Here is a 22,627-nt window from a genome sequence, read left to right as displayed (position 1 = left end):
CGAAAATCTAATTTGTTCATAATTCTTTAAAGTAATAAACTTATTTCAAATAAATTCTGATCTTCCCTCATCTGATCACCAGCATGCCTAAAGGTGTTACTTCCAAAGGTATTGTAAGGGGTGTGAGGTGACACGTCCAGGTATTCAAGCGATTTCCTGTCGGACTTGCAAGTTCATGCATCGTTTCACTTCTGTCAATAGTGAAGGACAGATTGGAACATACCAGAAAAGTGAAGGACAGATTGGAACATACCAGAAATATTGATTTAAAAAAATGTACGCACTTGTCGACGATTCGTTTATTCGACTGGGTAGAAAGTTACGGAACTATAGCGCAATTTAAAATACATACATGTATACATTAAACATAAGAAAAAAACATATATTTTGAATAAATTGGGGTAAAAGTTTTGTAAATAGACTAGTCCACGTATGCCAACAGTATGTAATCATCGAATGTCGATCGACTATTGTATACCAAAAGAAGAAGACGAAGAAGAAGAAGAGAACCAATTTGATTTAGATACAGCAGGAACATGTTCCCAGGATACAGGACGATGTTTAACTTGCTTTGGTTCATTGAAATTGTGGACATAGTAAAATCACAGATTTATATTGACGTTATGCACGGTATTGGTGCCACTTAGCGTTACACGACGTTCCTTATAAAACAACGATTTTGACGTTGTTCCACGGAAAGTTTCAAACGTTGACCTTATATTTTACTCATGTGAAAATGCCGCTTAAAGAACAGAGAATTTCGATGTTGCCTCTTTATATGGTTTTATTTTTTTCAAGCGGGTGCAAATGCAAAATTCCATAGAATTAAAATAGTTTTTAATATTTGAAAAGAATTGTCTGCAACAGTAACACACAATAAAATAACAGTTTTATGTCTTGTAAAATGATTTAAATATATAATAAAGATGTGGTATGATTGCCAGTGAGACCACTGAACACAAGAGACCAAATTGACACAACAATAAATAACTTTAGATCACTGTACGGCCTTCAACAATGAGCAAAGTCAATACCGCATAGTCTGTTATACAAGGCCCCGAAATGACAATGTAAAACAATTCAGTCGAGAAAACTAACTGCCTTATTCCTGTTACAATATGAACGAAAAAGTCTGTTTTGTATATATATATTTTTTTATCTTCGAAATGTTTTAAAACTTTCAAATGTGAGGCTCTTATTTTATCAACACTTTAATTCTGGGACTAGTATACTAACGTTACTATAATAGTCCAAGAATTTTATCTTTTATTTTTCTTAAACAGTGACTTATATATTGTAGGCAAATAATTAAGAAAATTCAGGTTATCAAGGAATTTTCACATTTTGAACATAAATCAGGCCGTTAGTTTTCTCGTTTGAATTGTTTTTACATTTGTCATTTCGGGGTTTTATAGATGACTATAAGGTTAGGGTTTTGCTCATTGTTGATTGCATATAGAAATAAGATTGTTATATATGCCACTGGACGAACATTAATTGTGAATATTTTGATGGGAAACTAGTGAGTATCAAAGTTCCAAATTAATTTCGGGATTTATTTTCTTTCTCGGTATTCAATAACAGAAAAAAAGAATAAATTGCTTGTCCACTAAATATGGGTATTCTTGTTAAACATCGTTAAAACGATGTGTGTCTAAGGTGAACGCCACAAGAACCGTGTAATACTAGTACGAGAGTATAGCATGTAAACATTCCTTCTTAATGATATGGTTGTTTTGGAAATCTTTTCATACAACTCATGTCGGCGCTAACATGTCCTTTAGTAGTTATTTTTTCTCCCAAAAATCCAACTTCACGTTTCCGCATTTTCGTGCATTACTTTTCCGAAATTAGTAGCGGCGTTTTTACGTTTCCGCAAATTGGTATTACCAGAGACATATAATATTATATGTCTCTGGTATTACTTTTCCAGAGAAAAAAAAATGACGATTCCGGGGAAAAAAAATATTACGTTTCCGCAAATAAATATCTTACTTTTCCGGAAAAAAATTTAATTAAGGTTTACCTGTTGATTGAAATAATAAAAAATATATATTTATTAAGTTAAAGGTCATCATAACAAAGTCTACAGTAGTACATATACATTCACCGTTTACTAGTTTTGTATTTTGTTCAAGAAGGAATTCCATCTTTTCCTTTTCATATTTCTGAACGTTTTTTTTTAAGTTAGAGTTATCATCTTTATGCAAAATTGAATGATTTCGTAAACTAGTAGTATTACGTTTTCTGTGTCTCTTAGATTTTTTTAAGAATACATTCTCGCATGCTTAAACATGATAAAGAAAGCACGTCAACTGTTTGACTCGTGAAAATATTTATCAACTTTTTAAAGCTTCATCTGTGTGATAGAAATTGTCGAAAGATTCTGATGAAAATTTTAATAAAAAGTGATGCAAGTACAAGGGACCAGACGATATGATATGATTGGCACTAAGGAATGAATTATAGAAGTAAACTATTTCAAAATAAATAATTCAATATTTTATATTAATAATTAATAAGAATATTTTATCGACACGTGCCACGTTCAATATTGATTACAATCTGTGTAATCGATTGAAATTCATGATCATTCAATCATGGACCGTTTATCACGCACGTGTGTACAAACAGTTTGACTATGAATACGTTTTTGGCGACCGTTTTTTCGTCATGTGTTTGGTATTTCAATTGGTTTAATAACTTTATAAAACAAATTATGGATATCAATAGGTCAATCGAAAAAAAAATCCATTTATCATAAAAAGCTTCACAAGTTCCAAGAAATGGTTTGAGACGAAATAAATATATGTATCTACTTTTTAGCTATTCTATAATATATATATATATATTTTATAACGTAACTTAAAACTGCGGAAAAACCCTGAACCATTTGTCGATAAAAAACGAACGAACGAAATTGTAAAAAATATATATTATCTTTAAAATTTATTAGATATAGGAAGATGTGGTGTGAGTGCCAATGAGACAACTCTCCATCCAAATAACAATTTAAAAATTAAACCATTATAGGTTAAAGTACGGCCTTCAACACGGAGCCTTGGCTCACACCGAACAACAAGCTATAAAGGGCCCCAAAATTACTAGTGTAAAACCATTCAAACGGGAAAACCAACGGTCTAATCTATATAAACAAAACGAGAAACGAGAAACACGTAAATATTACATAAACAAACGACAACTACTGTACATCAGATTCCTGACTTAGGACCGTTATATTAGTATATTTATTCTAGTTTATTAATCAAAGGTTGTGCCTTACTAGTTTATAATGTCGTGGACTGTGATGTATGCTGCCACATTCGAGACGTATTTTCTAACGGTTCATTAAAAAAGAGGGTCAGGATGGGGTCGATGAATAGAGAATAATGGGTTAAAACAGGGATTTGTAAATTGAACTATACAAATCCTTGGTTAAAAGTGCCGAATAAAGGAAAATAAATAATGACTACAGAAACATAGAGAAAAAATAAGGAAAAGAGAACGACGAAGTGCTTATATATAAAGAACACAGAAAAAGACTGAACAATTATAGAATTAAGGACCCCCGTACAGGTCCTCATAAAATTGACTCATCTTATTTTCACACCTAGCAGTTTCTTGGTATATACACATAGTGGTCAGCGTACATCTTCAATGTTCAATTAGGTGTGAAATTTTAATCTGGTAATTGAGATTAAATATAAAAGATGAATATAATGATTATTTCGTTATAGTGTCGCACATTGGTCTTACAGTTAAAACAAAGATCGATAGCCAGCCTTCATAAAATTACGAGACACTAAATTTACAATAAAATTAATTAAAATATATAAATTATGAATTAGTTACAACACACATCTTTATCAATGAAATCCAGGATTTTTTTAGTAAATCTTTGATGAAATTAAAATAATATCCACATTTAATATAACAGAGACATATAATACATATGTATTATATGTCTCTGATATAAGTAACAAAATTTACGAATAAAATCTTTATTAAAATGCTAATATTCTGATGATAGATATTATAATAAAATTATCTTTGCAAAAGAAAATAAAGGTATATAAACTTGGGATTTTATTTGAAACACATCACAGTAACCTTTATGTAAGAAACAACTATGCACAAAGAAAGACAAAAATAATACTGAAGATATATTGTTTGTAAATCATAATTTCATGAACACTTTTTTCTTCTAATAAAAAAATTATTTATTGTACGAGCTTAAAACTTTTGTATGTATTTACAGTTCATATGAGCACTGCGTCTTTTCTCTGTGTTCATTCTGTCAAAGTTAATATGTTCACGTGATGTTTGAAAAAGTTCATATCGGAAGTCTGTATATAAACGGGACAGACCATTAAAACATGTATTTTGTTTTCCACACAGTTCGAACTAAAAAATTTACAAAGTCTATCATTAAATGGTATCTGCGGTATGGAATATCGTTCCGTCTTAACGGCTAGCGAAATTATGATTTCGCAGATAAAAATATGAAGATGTTAAATAAAAATATTTAAACCTTTCTCACAGACTTTTTCCCAACGTGTACAATTGGATTACATTTTTGTGACTTTCGTCCTACTAATAAAAACATGTGCGTCTTTTCCCTCAGCATACATGTAAATCATGTGATTCGTAGAAATACTGCAAAGGACCTCCTTAGTTCACTAAGAACAAAAATGTGCATTAAGGACCTGATGGAATGATACTATCACAACGGATATGGCATCTAGAAAAAGACTTTGTAAAAAATCATAAATCAAATTTTTTAATTATGTCATTTTTAGGGTGCGTCGATCTAAACACTGCCAAGGAGTCCTTAGTGCACTAAGGACTTATAACATGCCACTAAGGACTAGATGGGGTGCTGTTACGTGCAATTTCTTTTCATATTATGGTAGAGAATGATATTTAATGCATAAATTTCAATTTTTGTAGAAAAATAATCATAGATGAATAAGATATTCAACATTATTTAGACACGTGCCCGTATTTCTTTGATGTGCCGAAAGTCAATGAACCGTTTGACACGTGTCATATTACATAACTGATTACACGGGAATCATAGTATTTGTTGTGTTTAATGGACAACATTGGTAAAAAAAAGAATTGTTGTTGAAATACTATTAATGTGTTTTTTTCAGAATGAAGAAGTATTTTTTCTCAAGTGTATTGAAGGTTTTTTAATTTGATGTTCATACATTAATAAATGACAGAATACGGGCGACGACGGACATGCGTTCGAACAGGTATGGAGCCGAAACACATTATTTTGTTTCTTGTGGTGCACTTTTCAAAATTTATTTTCTTATATGGAGACGTTAAGCAATGTATTACTGGACAACACGTAATCAATAAGATAATAAACTTTTTACTACATGCAACCACCCTTGTGCGTTTGCTATGGTACTTTTTCAAAATTTTATCCTTTTTTTAATTTACATATGAAGACGTTTGAGCAATGTATTTGGGGACAAAAAAAACCCATCTGATAAAAAATTTTTACTACATGTAACCAAACTTATTTAATGCAAGCTACAAGAAAACAGACGGATTTAGACAGAAATCATGTTTTTGTGCGTATGCTATGGTTCATTTTTAAATTTTATTATCATATGAAGAACACGTTTGAGCAATATATTTCTGGACAAAAACGAGTTCAATACGATAATAAATTTTTGCAACCAATATAAAAAATGATGTGGTAGGGTTGGTGATGAGACAACTATTCACAAGAGACAAAATGACACAGAAATTAATAACTTTAAGTTACCCATACGGCCTTCAACAGTGAGTAATTTTTACAAAGCACTCTCAACATTATATCTTTAACTTTAAATTAACAAATGCAGGAAATTATTCGTAAATAATATACTAAACACTGTGGAACATTTTGAAAAAACATTTCTCTTTCATATATTAGAAATAAAACCTAATCTGACTAAAATTCGTTAGATGATTATTTTAAACTTCTTTTACTTTTAGAAGAAAAAAAAAGACAAATGTCAAACAATTTCAAATTAATAAGTACCGCCTTTGTAAACTGATATCAAACTGGTTGAAAACTAGTGGTTTTGATAAATCACAAGGACGCCACATGATTTTTTATCAATTCAATCGTTTTTCGTACTAGTACGTAAAAAGCAGTAATAGAAAGTGGACAAATAAAAATCAGGATTTATAGGTTTTTTTTCGGAATTTACTCATGTTTTAGTGAAGCCACTCGTAACGCATCTTTGTCGGAATTAAAATAAAAACAAAAAAGTTATAAATATATATATTCATTTTGTCTTCATGTCTCTTACATAAACATTTTACCAAGCTGACCACACTCTTACTTATTAGTTGGCGCGCATCAACATTAAATAAAACCTATGGCAAATAACTATGTCGGGAAATAAATGAAACAAAAGCAAAATTATTTGTCCTTTTAATTATTTTAACTTTTAGATAAGAACAACACATTTTATTTTGATAATCAAGTATTAATCTTTTCGATACAATTGTCAATTTCTGAAATTAAAGAATATATGATTGTTTAATCAGTTGTTATATTATTTGGCACGTGTCAATCGGTTCATTGATTTTCGGTATATCAAACAAAAATGGGCACGTGCCTAGAAAATGTTGAATATCTTTTTTATTTATGATTATTTTTCTATAAAATTTGAAATTTATGCATTAAAATATCAATCTTTAACAGAATATGTAAAAATAACACGTATAACAGTAGTCCTTCTAGTCCTTAGTGGCATTGTATAGTCCTTAGTGCACTAAGGAATCCTTAGCAGTGTTTAGACGTACCGCATTTTTAGTTAGAAAGTTATCAAATATTTTCTCGACACGTGCTTCAATCAGTTGATTGACACCTTTAGTGTAATTAGTAGAAATTCATGTTCGCTCAACCCTGCCCCGTTTATAATCCGCTTGTATATATCGATTTTAACATGTATATGGTATTTCAAATTTTTCTCATGTTTTTTTTCGTTTGTTTGTTTCTGCCGTGTTTATTCTGTCTGGTATTTTTTTTTACTTCTAAGGTAATAGCGTCTTCTCAAATATTTTCAGTTTTTGGAAATGTTTATCCTTTTTTTTTAATTTTAAAAATACAAATAATTGTACACACTTCACGGAAAGTTGAGGTTTAATACTTGGTTGCTTAACGTCCAGTGGCCTATACTTCATTTATTTTTCTGATGTCAGAAACCATGCCTCACCGCAAGGTTTTTAAAAGGATAGAACACAGGCAAATGCAAAATGAGTGGAATAAACCTGATACAAAACATTGCAGTGTCAACTCTATATCTAAATTTGAGTAAGAATTGAAAAACAAAAACCAATTTCTTGTGGTAGGAAATTAGATATTAATTTATCTTAACGCAATTGCGATGATCCGCTTTATTCTAAAACTATGAAATTTTTCCAGCTTATATTACAAATGACCTGTTTTGTAAATGTGTGTCAGATATTGTGGACCGGTACGTCTAAATAACAACACAGGACTTCCTGTACGAATAGGGACATAAAAAGTATACTCAAGGCAAGTTAAAGATATGCATCCGGCACTTTATTTATTTCAAAAAATATTCGTGTATTGAAAAATGTGTGTAAATTAATTAGAATTATCAATATAGTTGTTAATTTATATGTCATTCGTCTCTTTGGCAATCATACCACATCTTCTTTTTTTATATAAATTTGCGTTCATCAGCTTCATGTGAACCTTGGTGGAAAGCATTTGTTTGAAGTTGTCTCATTCACAATCGAACCACATCTACTTTTTATTCTGTCCAAAACCGGGAAATATATCTGCAATAGGCAGTGATTAAAAAGCAACAGCATAAAGCATCGTAGTGGCCATTTTAGCCTGTTAACTAATTTTCACGTTGGTAGGAATAGGGGGGGGGGGGAGGGGGGCTTTACTTTTTCAGCAAGGTTAAGTCGAAAGCCGAGCTGATGAAGTCAAGAGTGGACAATATTTCTGTGCTCAAGTCTATCCTTTGGGTTCGAAAAAAGGGAATAAGAGTAAATATTGATGAGACAACAACCCAACAACACAGACAATCAAGATATTGAAAGTTTTTTTTACAGTCTTTTGGGTTTTTTTTATAGAGAGATCCCTATACACCTTGTCAAGCCAAAAAAAAAAACCTGTTCCATGTATAAATGAAGTAAGGAGCTAATTTCATATTACCTGCCATTAAAAATATCACAAAAGGCACATACATATTTTGTGAAAAGTTTAACCATACCATTTTTATAATATCAATTCGTGGAAATCAAACCAAGTACATGAAATAAAAATCAGTACAAGGAAAATACTTCTCTATTTATTAACGATTTAGTAGATACATAATGAACGTTGAATATGCCTTATATCCATACCTGCCCAGAGACAAATTCAAGTTCCAAATGTTATACTAAATATGAACCCTGTTCTAGACTGATAGTGTCGAGAAAGATTTTTAACGCGCTAGTTCACAAGGTAACACTCCGCATTAAGACATCATTTAGCCACTCGAGCATACCAGTCTTTTTTACAGATATATCATGTAATGGAGGAGAGGTGTAATTAAATTATTAATTCCACTTGCTTAGCGGAGGAACAGCAATTTTAAATGTTGACATATTTGGATTGACCAGGCCGGGATTTGAACCCACGATTTCCCGCACTAAGTGCAAAAACATAACCAAGAGCAATCTGAAGCTGTCAGAAAAATATAGTATCATACCAAAAAAACTAAAGTGCAATAAATAATCCAATCTAAAAGAACTCTCCCTTTTATTTAAGCCATCAAAATGCATTTAACCAATTGATATTATTGAAAACTGTACGTGAAAAACGATGGTCGATTTAAGCATAGATTTCATGCACAGAAGACTTCTGCACATTTGGTACTCTTGCACAATTAATTGAGGCAGTTCTGTTTTTTATTCAATATATCCTCATTTTGCATTACCATTCCAAGTTCCATGTCCATTCTCTCAGTCGACCTTTTATATTTGCTATGAAAAGCCTACCTATTGTATGTATAATTAATGTGTTCTCGTTATGAACATACATGAAATATTTGCCACAGGACGTAAAACAAACAACATTTATTAATCAGACCCATTAATAATTAATATCATGAAAACCATATACGAAGGCAAGATTTGCAGAATCCTATAAAGTAACATTTCCATGTATCCGTTTCGATAATTATGGAAACTATAACGACCCTTTTCAGGGTTGCGTTCAATATCGTAGCAGCTACGTAGTGCGACGTATTTATGACTATTGAACGAGTATCTAGCTTAGCTGCTATTAATATCTATGTAGCAGGTAGGCTAGCCACCCGTTTAATAGTCATAAATCTACATAGCCCTATATAGCCGATAAGATATTGAACACAACCCAAGGTCGTGTTCAATATCGTAGCGTCTTCTTAGATGGGTCGAGTTCAATATCGTAGCAGCTACGAAGTGCTACGTAGATTTTGACTATTGAATGTGTAGCTATAGACTAGTTGTAACATAAATATTGATAGCAGCTACGTAGCCGCTACGATATTGAACCCAACCCTGGTATCAATATCTATTTAGCAGCTAGGCTAAACACAAAGGTTGAGTTCAATATCGTAGCAGCTACGTAGTGATCAATATCTATGTAGCAACAATTGTTAACGTTTGTAAAATACCAACAAAACTGACGAATCCATCTTAGATGACAAAACATATCAAAATTTATTCCTATGGGAGAAAAAATAATCCTATAGGACAAAGTTAATCCTAAGGGAAAACAAAATATCCTACAGGACAAAATTTATCCTAAGGGAGAGAAAAAAATCCGGTAGGAGAAAAAAATATCCTATGGGAGAAAAAACATCCCACAGGACAAAATAAATCCCTTAGGAGAAAAAAATATCCTAAGGGACATTAGTTTCTGACAAAAAGTCTTTCATGATAATCCTATAGGATAAAAAAAATCCTATCGGATTTAACAGTTTTTTGTGAAATCCTACAGGATTTTAAATCCCATAGGATATTAATTTTATCCCATAGGAGATAAATTTTCCTATAGGATAAATAAATCCGATAGGATTTATATATCCCATAGGATATTTAAAATATCCTACGGGATTATGACTTTATCCTATAGGATTTCTCAAAATCCTGTAGGATTTTTAAAAATCCTATGGGAGAAAAAAATATCCTACAGGATTTTGTCACTGTTTTCGCTCCAGTTGCCGAACCGGGCGAGCCATACCAAATTTATTTTTGTATTGTGTTATTTATCCCCAGAGGTACATTATTGCCAAATTTGATGATTCTACGACAAAAAAAAAGTGTGGTTCCAATTTGCACTTATGAGAAGTGCAAATTAATCCAAGAACATGTTCTCCGTAAGTTATTTTTTTTCAAATCCGTCTCTTACTCTATCTATTGTTTGAGCAAGTCGGTTAAATTAAGGCGGTACAGCTTATATCCTAATGCATGTAAATCAAAACTGTGGTTGACTTGCTTGCTTAGTTTGTATAATTGTTTATACAAAGTTTGTAAATAAGACTGACATCTTTAAACAATATGTATCGGCATAGTTTAACCTGTATTTATATAATTATTATATTTAAATTAAATTGAGTGTTATCATTATGATTGTAAAAAAAACAAACAAAGCAAGCACGCTAACCAAAGTCTTGCTTTACATGCGTAAAAAAATACGCTGTAATAGATAAAAAAAAATATATCATACAGTGAAAATGCGCCGCATATACAATAATAATGAATCGCTCTTCAGTGAAAATGAAAGAATAGTATCATTATTCGACAGTAAACATGACTCGCATAAAGAAAGCATCATAGTGGAATTCCCTTCAATATGAAGAAACTGAATGACAAAACCTATTCTACATTATACAACTTTAATAATTGTGTTGAAATGAATATTTTTTATGCAACAACATCTTACCGGTTAGTTATAAAACACCTGCACGATCTGTTCGTGAAATGTCCTAAATATTCACCTATTTTGGTATATATTTCACAGCTATCTGGATTTAGGCGCAAAAAAAAACACCGTTCGCATCTCTTACTTTGCTTTATTAGTACTTTTTAACTAATTTTCTTCATTTTCTTCAAAAATAAAAAAAAAGTCGTCTGTTTATTCATCATTCATTTTATATATTATTCACGCAATATTTCGCTAAACGAATTAACGTCATCAGACGCGTGATATATATATAAAAAGTAAAATCACAAAAATACTGAACTTACAGGAAAATCAATAGACAACTTTCGAGTTCGATGCATTGAGGGTCTCGTTGGGACCTAGGCGTGATGCTGGATTGCCGATTGTTCGTAAGCGTAAAACGTAAAAGTCAAATTATTGTGACGTGAAAACGGGAAATGAGGTCTTGTGGGACCCAGGAAATGACAAACAAAATGAGAATTGCTTACGCACATAGTGTAAGCGGGATACGGGAATCTAACAAAACTGTTAGCGGGATCCGAGATCGGAACCCCCCCCCCCCCCCCCCCCCCCCCCAATGAGACCCCCTGCATTTGCGTAAAAAAAATCTTGTTTTAGTGAACGTTATTTGTGCGTTTAGGGGCGTCTTAACTTCCATTCCAATGTCGAGTAAGTGGTTTGAAAACTATAATTCTATATTGTACGAATTTTTTCGGCATATTGAATTCTCAAAATTGACAATCAGCATTGCTGTCATTAGGGAATTGTCATTAAGTACCTACAGAACAACAATTATTTCTAGTTTATCCTACACAATGACGATCACTAAGACGCTTGAAGAACGTAAATAGTGCAGGGATACAGGCGACCCCTCTATCTGGTAAATGACGTCATAAAGGCGTGTATAATTGACGAGTTTTTTCCGGTGACGGATGAACTCGAAAGTGGTCTATTCGGAAAGACCATTATCACATGGCATAAAAATAACAAAACGCCTCAAAAACGAATGGACAAGAACTGTCATATTCCTGACTTGGTACAGGCATTTTCTAATGTAGAAAATGGTGGATTAAACCTGGTTTTATAGCGCTAACCCTCTCACTTTGACGACAGTCTCATCAAATTCCGTTATATTTACATTGATACGTTAACTAAACAGACACACAAACATAAATAGTCAAAATATATGTACATCAGTCATCATCGTATAACAATTTTAACAGGAACAATTCAACAGAACACAAAAACATATATCTACAAACACATTCATTGATTTGTGTGTCAGACGTCAGACCATTTTATACGTCACATTGATTTGTCGTTCAATGTGCATACACACAATTTTAAAATTTACATAGACAACGTTAGCATACAGGTTAAAATTATGTAAGAATAAATTTCAGAAATAGACCGAGATATAAACTAGTCCATACTAGATATATATCATAATGACATAAAATAGAACAAAATCACATTGACGGGATATTTTTAAGTATAGAATCACGTTATAAGAACCAAAGAAATACACAAAATCGCATATACAAAGCACACCACCAATAAACTAAAGACAATACAAACACATTGACGAGATATATAAATGCCGAGCCACGTCAAACGGATATCACATAAAACCACTCAACAGTAAAAGTAATATTGATAACATGACAAAGACAAATGAAAAAACTATAGAACACGTTGCTACGATGATAAGCTACATCAGTACGCAATATCTATACATTATTTATGAAGTTGATACGGAATATTTATCAACACGGTCTTGGTACTTTCCGATGAACATTTTTAGAAAAAGGACGAGACGTTCTTTGACATACCCCTGGTTTATCAACTTTCTACTCAGACACTGATGACATTTTACAAAGTCTGAGTAAGAGCTGCAAGATCTTGAATATTGAATAAGTTGGGAAATATATATCCCATATGCAGGTAAAGTTGGTATATTGCTACTAAAGTGGAGGAAGTTTATGATTTTAAAATTAAAATCGTCTATATATGTCGTCACTGGCTCAGATGTACTTATAAATATAATCATTTTCTGTGACTGTATCTTACATTAATTTGTAGGATCCTTTACTATAGATAATTTAACTGATCTGTAAGAATAACATCTGCATGCCTTATATATCATGTACTGTAGTACGACGCTAGATTAAAACTGAATCGGAAAAGTAACACCCGGCCACCGAAGCTTCATTTTTATGAAGCCCAGGTGGTCGTGTGGTCTAGAGGGACGGCTGCAGTGCAGGCGATTTGGTGTCACGATATCACGGTAGCATGGGTTCGAATACCGGCGAGGGAAGAACCAAAAATTTGCGAAAGCAAATTTACAGATCTAACATTGTTGGGTTGATGTTTAGACGAGATATATATATATATATTTAAGCCATGATGGACTGCATAAAACATACAATTACATGAAAACATATTTTGCCAATATAAGTCATCAAACATATATTCCTGAAACTTTGTGAGCCTTGTCCTCTACGGAAAAAGACATGTTTGGGCCTATTTATTGTTGTTTTTTATGCATTGGTGAATTTAAATATATATTTTACTTCATTAAGATTCATCTTAAATTTTGTACAAGTTAAAACCATTTTTAAGCAAGATTTTGTACAGGTTATAACATGTATGATGTACTTTTGTACATGTTATAACTTGTATGTTTGCATTATACAAGTTATAACATGTACAACGTTTTTGTACATGTTATAACCTGTACAAAATCGCAACTTGTACACGACATATATATATAATATTTATCAATACAGGTATGCTGCCTCTCATTTTCATAACTCTATTTTATATTTATCAATACAAGATATGCTGCCTACGTTTTCATAACTCTATATAATGAGTGTAATTAGCAGTAGAAAACTTACTTTTGCCATCTAAATTAGATATTCGAGAGAAACCTACAGATGTTCATTTAGTAATTCGATAAACCTGATAAAAGATAACCTGAATTGATTGAAATCACTTTTTTTTTACTACGATTCGTGATTATCTTAGTTATAGACAAATAAAGGTAAATGTAATATACCGCTGTTTGAAACTCATTAATCGATAGAGAGAAAAAAATCCAGATAACAAATTATAACTGTAAGAAACGCATCAAATATAAGAGGAGAACTACGATACAACAGAAACACAACATTAAAATGTAACACTCACAGAAACGAACTAAAAAAATAACGATGGCCATTTTCCTGACTTGGTACATGACATTTTAAGAAATCAATTGGTGGGTTGAACCTGGTTTGTGGCATGCAAAACCTCTGGCTTTTGTGGCAACGTTAAGTATAACATTAAAATGACAACATATCATGAAAGGGCTACAATACAAATAAAATGGAAGAACATATAGGAGAGAGAAACACACGCATAATAGCTAACAAAATGTACCAGGTTTAAATGCAATACGTCAGACGTGCTTCGTACACATAAGACTAACCAGTGACGCTCAGATGAAAAAAAAACGAAAGCCAAAACAAGTACAAAATTCAAAAGCACTCAGGACCAAACGTTACAAAATACTGTGACGAATACGGCTAAGGCTTTCTGCCTAGGATAAGAACATCCTATCCTTATGTGAACACCACACGACCAACAGAAACATAAAATTATTCAATAATAACAAACTATCTAATAATCATAATAAAAGTAACAATACATTTAGTTAGTTTGAACTTTTGAAATTATTTGCCAAGGATTTATTAGAACAGTTCAACTATAAATCAATCGGGCCAACGAATTTGCATGCATGGACAATATCCACGATAAAAATTGAAGGGCAACCATAGTATGTTCTCCAAATGGCACCTGGCTTTCAGGCGCCAACTGTGATGAATCAGTCAAATGGTGGCAAACATCGTGTCAAACAAAATTTATCCAAAAAAAAAATCAAAACACCCAAAACAAACTCTGAAAATTTAAAAGGTTTTAAACTCAACCATATCAGTTAAATGGAGTATATCAACTATTTTTTACAACAGTAAACTATAAAAAAGAACCAAAAAAAAACAAAACATGCAAAACACAAAATGTATTCAACTATGCATTTAACAACAAAATAACTAACAACAAAATTGTTCTATATTTAACACAACTTTTCAACATTAAACAACTGAATATATTATTCAACTAATTTACAACTAATAATTTCAATACATGATGGCTTATAACTTTCTATTGTTTTAAAGTTAATCTGTTTTCATAACTTAAAGACAACTTTAATGCTGATTAAATACCATTGATAATAATGTTATTGCCAATATATGACAGATGTACGCCATCATCGGCGAAAAAAGTTGGATAGATATCATCAAAACCAACATGGTTGATAGCCTGATCCCCAACCCTTTCTAATGCCTTCCATCATGCTGCCTTCGCAAAATAAATGACAAAATAAGTGTTGTTTTTGGCACACCTTTTTTGGAATTTTGGACCCCCAATGCTCTTCAACTTCGTACTTTTTTTACTTTATACATATTTTGATATGAGCGTCACTGGTGAGTCTTATGTAAACGAAACGCGCATCTGGCATACTAAATTATAATCCTGGTACATTTGATAACTATTTGAAACGATGATATCAACTGGTGTAAATTATCCTTAGTATTGTATAAAAGTTTGCTATTTTAAATGTAACATACATAATTGCCATCGCTATGCATAGTGAATATTAAAGGTTGCCTTCTCCAATTCAACAATGCAGGTATAATTGAAGGAAAAATATACATCAACATTCCGGAATGAACTATGTAAACAAACTATACACATGGTAAAAGGTATTGCATCACCAAATTGAAATTAAAATTTAAAAAAAAACACTCTTTGTAGTATTGTGATACAATTTGTAGAAATAGAACTAGTTAAACATTATTCAAATATCACCTGAGTATAATCAATAAGTATCGACTCGATAAATTCTTATATGCAACTACTGTACCCGTACACAATAAAACATATGTTTTTATCCTCCTCGTTTTCAACACTTTAAATAATTAAGTTTCCAAAGTTATGTGATTGTCCTCCATAACTCTCAACTACAGCAAGACGGCAGATTATCAGCATGAGAGAAGCAGGTGTGTTTCTGTTACAATTGCACATAGTATTGGTCATCACCATTCTACTTTAAGTCATTTTGAGAATAAAAATTAGGCAACGAACGATTTTGAGGACTTTCCGAGATCGAGAAGACCCCCTATAACATCTGCTAGAGATATAAGCATAATGAAGGTTGGCCAGAAGGTAACCCATTGCAAACAATATAATCCTAAAGAAAGAGTAGTTGCCACACAGGAGACTTTCAACAAGAATTGTTCGAGGTCGGCTCGTCCTTACTGGTTATCGTGGGATAAGACCATTTTGAGGACCTTCGCTTTCAAACATTCATACAGTGGCCTGCATCCAAGGTAGTGCAGAGCTCGACAAAGTTGAAAATTAGCATCGTGGAGGAAGATCAAATGGAATTCGGTTTATCTTACTTGACCCAATCTTTGCCCAGATTTGAACCATATCGACCATATATGTGATACTATTAGACGTAAAATGTGCGAAAGGAGACTCCTTGTTTAAACACGTCATGAAATAAGCAATGCCCATCGTCAGAAAGTGTTGCAGTTACCTCAGCAAAAAAAAATCGACTGGACGCAGCAGTCAGCAGAAATTAAGAGGCGGTTATCCGTTTGAATGGAGGCTGCACCAAGTGCTAATTCATTGGCGTATAACGATCAACCATAATGCCAACAATCATCTTAAGATTAATTTTGAAATGTCTGACATAGTAAAGTTCGACACCAGGAAAAGTTGTAAAATGCATCTTTTTGTACAAAAAATACTTTATTCTTTTTCATACATTTTTTCATTCGTTTTAATGCCAATGTTATCCTTAACTATGTTTCAATATTATTTTACAAATATTTTATCACATTCTATCCAAAAGGAGAGGCTGATTTTTCAAAGTTTAAAAATACTTTTTTCCATGTGTATTGTTCCAATTTTATCCATACTCAAATCAAAACCAGTTGCTCTAGTTTGGATGTGTAAAGATATCATTTTTAGCAATACTAAAGCAATGATCCAAATATCATTTTTAGCTGAAACCAAAATTAAATATTAGCTATTATAATGAAGCGCTAGTATGACGAAGAAATCCAGCGACCATGGTTTTTATTTGATTTTCAAATTTATCCGAAGGCTGATGTCACTTTTCCTATTATACAATTCGTGTTAAATCTAGATGTGTTAAATCTCAAAAACTGTAGTCCTTTTGTCGTTAATAAATGCTTATAGACATTCACCTTATAGAGATCATTCGAAAATCAAAACAGTACTAGCATTAAAAAATCTATAGAAAAAGGATACTCGACAGAAGAACCACAACAAGATATGATAAACCTGAAATGTTCGTTGTTAAAGAAAAGATTTTGAAATTCTTGAAATAAACCTTGACGAAGAAATTGCATAAAGTGACAGAAACCAGTTAACGATACAGACTGGAATCATGACAATTGAGAGGTCATTCCACATTAAACTTTATGCACCAGATTGCATTATTAATTCAAGATTTTATTTAGATGATGTCAAGCGTTGTTCCAAAAACTCATCATTACATTGTTTTTCAAAAGCATTTAATGTATGATTAATGAATCTTGTAGAAATGTAATTTCATTATGTTATGCTTTGTGAGTCAACTTATACATTTATATAAGATGTTTCTGTATCATTCTCATACATAATTGTAAAAAAACATCACTGAGGCAATTACTTCTAGGTTAAGACACACGAACCAATACCAATAACAATACCTATGTAAGAATTGCTTACCATATCTCAGGTATACAAGCTCAATTAACTACAAGCAAAATATATGAACGGTACTAATACTGTTAGAAGATAATGATTGCGGTGAGATAAAAGGACCCGATTGAAACTAAATTTCATTGAATAATGTCGTTATAGGGTCTTCTTAGCTTTCAGGAGAACCTGTGATAATCCGAGTTTTTTTTTTACACAATAGTTAATAGAAAATGTACCTGTTTAAATTTAAAAAGTACTTATTTGTCTGAAATCTAATAGCAGTACTAAAGTTACTTTAAGCGAAATATATGAACGATACTGATAATATGATAAGAAAATATGTAATTACTTCAATGGTGTTAAAGAAGAATTGTCGCTTAAAACTGACATTTATTTACTAACTAAAGGTCTTTATTTTGTACAATTATAAGGGTCTGCTTACCACCGCGGACCAGTGTGACATCCGCTATTGCTCGCAATGGCAATTTTAGTGTTTTTTTGTTTTTCTTATTAATCCTCCTATTAAAGATTGTCTATAAGACAAATCAAATAAGTTAAGAAAGTTCTTAATTTACTGCTCTTGAAATGTATATCATACCGTTATGGAAAAACCGTTTCACAAATGATATCGTCGTAACTACAATCCCCTTCCTTTTCACGAATGTGACCCACCGAATTAGACTATTTACCGGATTTGTAATCACATAAGCAACACGACGGGTGCCACATGTGGAGCAGGATCTGCTTACCCTTCCGGAGCACCTGAGATCACCCCTAGTTTTTGTTGGGGTTCGTGTTGTTTATTCTTTAGTTTTCTGTCTTGTGTCATGTGTACTATTGTTTTTCTGTTTGTCTTTTTTTTCATTTTTAGCCATGGCGTTGTCAGTTTGATTTAGATTTATGAGTTTGACTGTCCATTTGGTATCTTTCGTCCCTCTTTTAAAATAATGTTTTCACATGTCTTTTTTGAATATTTAGTTTGCTTTAATCTACGCTCTACGTTTCCTGCTTAATTTGGTTGAAATACAGCCGATATTTTCATATTAAACCAAAATAAGTTTAACCCAGCCGCAATTTTGCGCCTGTCCCAAGTCATGAGCCTCTGACCTTTGTTAGTCTTGTATGCTTTTTATTTTCTTGTGTTTCTTGTTTCTTGTTTATAATTCGGAGTTTTAGTATGACGTCCATTATTAATGTACTAATATACATATATTTAGGGGCCAGCTGAAGGACACCTACGGATACGGGAGTTCTCGCTACATTGAAGACCAATTGGTGGCCTTCGGCTGTTGTCTGCTCTATAGTCGGGTTGTTGTCGCTTTGACACATTCACCATTTCATTTCTCAATTTTATCTTGACCTTGTTGGTATGTTAATATCGACGTGTTATAGTTAAACTTTGACAAAAACAGTTCTTTAGAGTAAACTTTAAAAAAAAATTGTCTTGTAAAATTTTGTTTTTTTTTAAATTTGAATATTTTTTTGAATATTTCAGAAGAGTCCTTTGACGATAGAGCAAGTGTAGTTTCAGAATGTTATCCACGTAGGGGTAAGTGAACTCTAATTTCAACGAAAATAGGCAAACAGTTGCAATGGTTTGTCGTACCTTTTTCCTGTGCTTTGACACAATATTTTTCCACAATTTCGCAATTTTTTTTAGAATAAATCTTAATTCAGAGACTATTATCGATCCGTGTCTTATACGCTTTCATGCATTATCGGTTGACGTACTGCCTGCAAAATCCAACTGAAAGTAAGAATAATACAAACAAGAACACTTAGGCCTATAACTATCATTTAGTGTATTGTAAGTGCATCATTTGAGAAATTAAACGGCATCCAGACTTTATATTCAGGTAGAGAACTATCTTAAACTGAAATGAAAGTTAAACTTGTTGAATTGATCATGTCCCATTTTATGTGTAAACTAAGGCACCTTTGAATAATTGATATCTTTTACATTATGTTCCTTATTTCATATTTACACCCTTATCGGTAGATATACTGTTTAGTTTACTTAAGATGAAAACGTCATATTTCAATCATTGGCATTAAACTGGCACGTCAGTAACTGCTTCAAGTTCTTGGTTATTTATTGTATGGTTGTCAGGTGTTTTTTGTTCGTCTGTTACCTCATATGGTACACATTTGGTTCCTTTGGACTGTTCTCTGCTTATTGATGGTTGGGTTGTTGTTTCTTTGACACATTGCCCATTACAGTTCTCTATTTTATTTCTTTTCTTTATTGATCCCTTGGCCGCTGCCATATTTGTTTTTGTTTAGCTGACGTTAAGAAATGTCGTTAATGGAGTTAACTCGTGATCATTGAGGTACGAAAACGGCTTTTCACCAGGGAACAGTAGATTTTTTCGATGAGGTTTCAATGTGTTGGAGTTATTCACCTAGGTTTATTAGGATTATTCGATGGTTGCTTCAATTTTAGGTAATTCACTGCTCATTTCTTTTTATTTGGAAATAAAACTATGACACTTCATTCCATATTAGCCGATCAAATAATTACTCGATAATGTATGAAATATTAATATTACTGATAATGATAATGATAACGGATATTGAGCCCGTGTATTACATGTGCAATCAGATTATAGTTTATTTCAGTGACAGATCCGTATGTATTACGATGACCGTATTTTTACGAGAAGGGTAACGCTAATGTTGCTTGCATACGGAAAATATGTCGGCGAATTGCTTCTTGGAAGTGTCTTATAATGATATTAAGATGATAACAACATATTGACTGCTGTACCCCTATTTTTGACATTTTCACTCTTTGAGTATATTTGTTTTGTTCATGCATCGTTGACAGTGTGGTGGAATTTGATGCGACTGTCATACAAGTTACAGGTTTAGCTAGCTATATAACCAGGTTCAATCCACCATTTTCTACATTAGAAAATGCCTGTACCAATTCAGGAATATGACAGTTGTTATCCATTCGTTTGATGTGTTTGGACTTTTGATTTTGGATTTTCCTTTTTGAATTTTCCTCGGAGTTCAGTATTTTTGTGTTTTTACTTTTTATTACCAAAAAAGTAAACTTCTTTTAAATGTAAACCAATTAAAGAATGTTCTTCAAAAATAATATATGTACATTAGTTTTATAATTATAACTATCCATTTAATTATACAAAACATTTACATCATTTTTCTTTAGATTTGAGGCACTTACTTTGTTTGTCGACAATTTTGTCTACAGTAGCTTTTACATAGAAAAAAAAGAAGATACGGTATAATTGCCAATGAGTTAACACTCCATCAGAGACCAAATGACTTAAAAAGCCCTTACGGCCTATGAAAATGAGCAAATTATCTGCATCATTTTTCTTTACATTTGAGGCACTTACGTTGTTTATCGACATTTTTGTCTACATTAGCTTTTAAATAGAAAAAAAAGAAGATATGATATAATTGCTAATGAGGAAACACTCCATCAGAGACCAAATGACTTACAACGCCTTACGGCCTATGACAATGAACAAAATCGATACCTCATAGTCTGCTATAAAATTACAAATATGAATCAATGCAAACAAGAAGACTGACAGCGTGTCGTAAATATATGATATACAGCCACACAAGAAGACTGACAGCGTGACGTAAATATATGATATACAGAAACACAAGAAATCTGATGGATAACATGCTCCTGACTTGGAACAATCTCATATACCATGTGGTATGCCTATGATTAAATAAACGGCTGCATGATATGATGAATTGGTGTTTGTTCATAGCTATTACTGTTCTTCTCTTTCATAATTCTTGGTGAAGTTGTTTCTACTATTTCAATATAAATATATTAACAACTGTTAATGTCTGTGTCATCGCATTGTTTTGGTCTTGTTGATAGTTTTCTCATTGCAAATTATACCACATCTTCAATTTCATATTAACAGTACTGTTTGTAATAAAAAAAAATATCATCTTGATCTCGGCAAATTGACAAAGTATGAAAATTGTGTTTGGTCATTCAGTTTGAAACTATTAAGAGTGTTACGTATATGTTAATTTCGTTCACATAATTTGCATTTCCTTGTTTTCGCCTTAATTACGAAAAAGTCAAAACGTTATAATACTGTTGTAAGGTTATTCAGGATGGCAAATTTGGGTGTCCGGATCGGAAACAAATTTATTCTAAAACCAGTTTTTGGTATGATACGGGTTATATTCTTGTCATATATTTTATTATGGTATGTCACGGTATTTTTATCCGTCATTCATGTATTTGGTTATGATGTTGTATTTCTAATTGTGATCGTATATTATTATCGTTTGTAGTTTCTGTTTTTTTTTTTTTCTATTCATATGTTAAAGTATAGATAATTGATAACCCAGATCATTTGTAAGATTTTTTTTAAAGCAGTTAAACGGACACAAATATTAGTTTTACAGTTTGATTCAGATGAAATACTTTGCTAGATAATACAATTTATCATCTAATTACTAACACAATTCTATTTAAGTAGTCTTATAATTGTTATAAAATACATCAAATACGATAATTTCGAACCTAATTTCGAACTACATTTTGAATATCATTTTTTTTTTAATTTACCTATGACTTCATTTTAAGTGTCAATCCAGTCTTGTGATAGACAATGCATGGTTCTATTGTGCTGTTTTTATGTGCTCCCCTATGTTGTTTTACGTGTTTGTTATTTTGTTGTTATTCACACTTAGGTGTTGACATGGATATCAATTATATGGTATTGTCCATTTGACTTCTATATATTTGCAAAAAATATTTCTTAAAAAATAATTTTTATAAATTATTATTTTTTCCTTAATGTATGTTAATATATGATATATACGAACTCTGAC

At 32.0% G+C, this 22,627-nt stretch overlaps 1 long non-coding RNA gene across 1 annotated transcript in view; it reads left to right on the top strand.

Moving 5' to 3' along the window:
• Positions 1–22,627, top strand: part of LOC134695983 (uncharacterized) — a 70,511-nt gene that overhangs the window by 6,409 nt on the left and 41,475 nt on the right. Inside the window, exon 2 of the long non-coding RNA XR_010102875.1 lies at positions 19,281–19,334. This is a non-coding gene — a long non-coding RNA (uncharacterized LOC134695983). The remainder of the gene's footprint in view (positions 1–19,280; positions 19,335–22,627) is intronic.

Source organism: Mytilus trossulus, chromosome 14 (assembly GCF_036588685.1).
Source record: "Mytilus trossulus isolate FHL-02 chromosome 14, PNRI_Mtr1.1.1.hap1, whole genome shotgun sequence".
Classification (NCBI taxonomy): Eukaryota; Metazoa; Mollusca; class Bivalvia; order Mytilida; family Mytilidae; genus Mytilus; species Mytilus trossulus.
The sequence above is the reverse complement of the archived record's forward strand: the minus strand, read 5'-3'. Positions and strand labels throughout refer to the sequence as shown.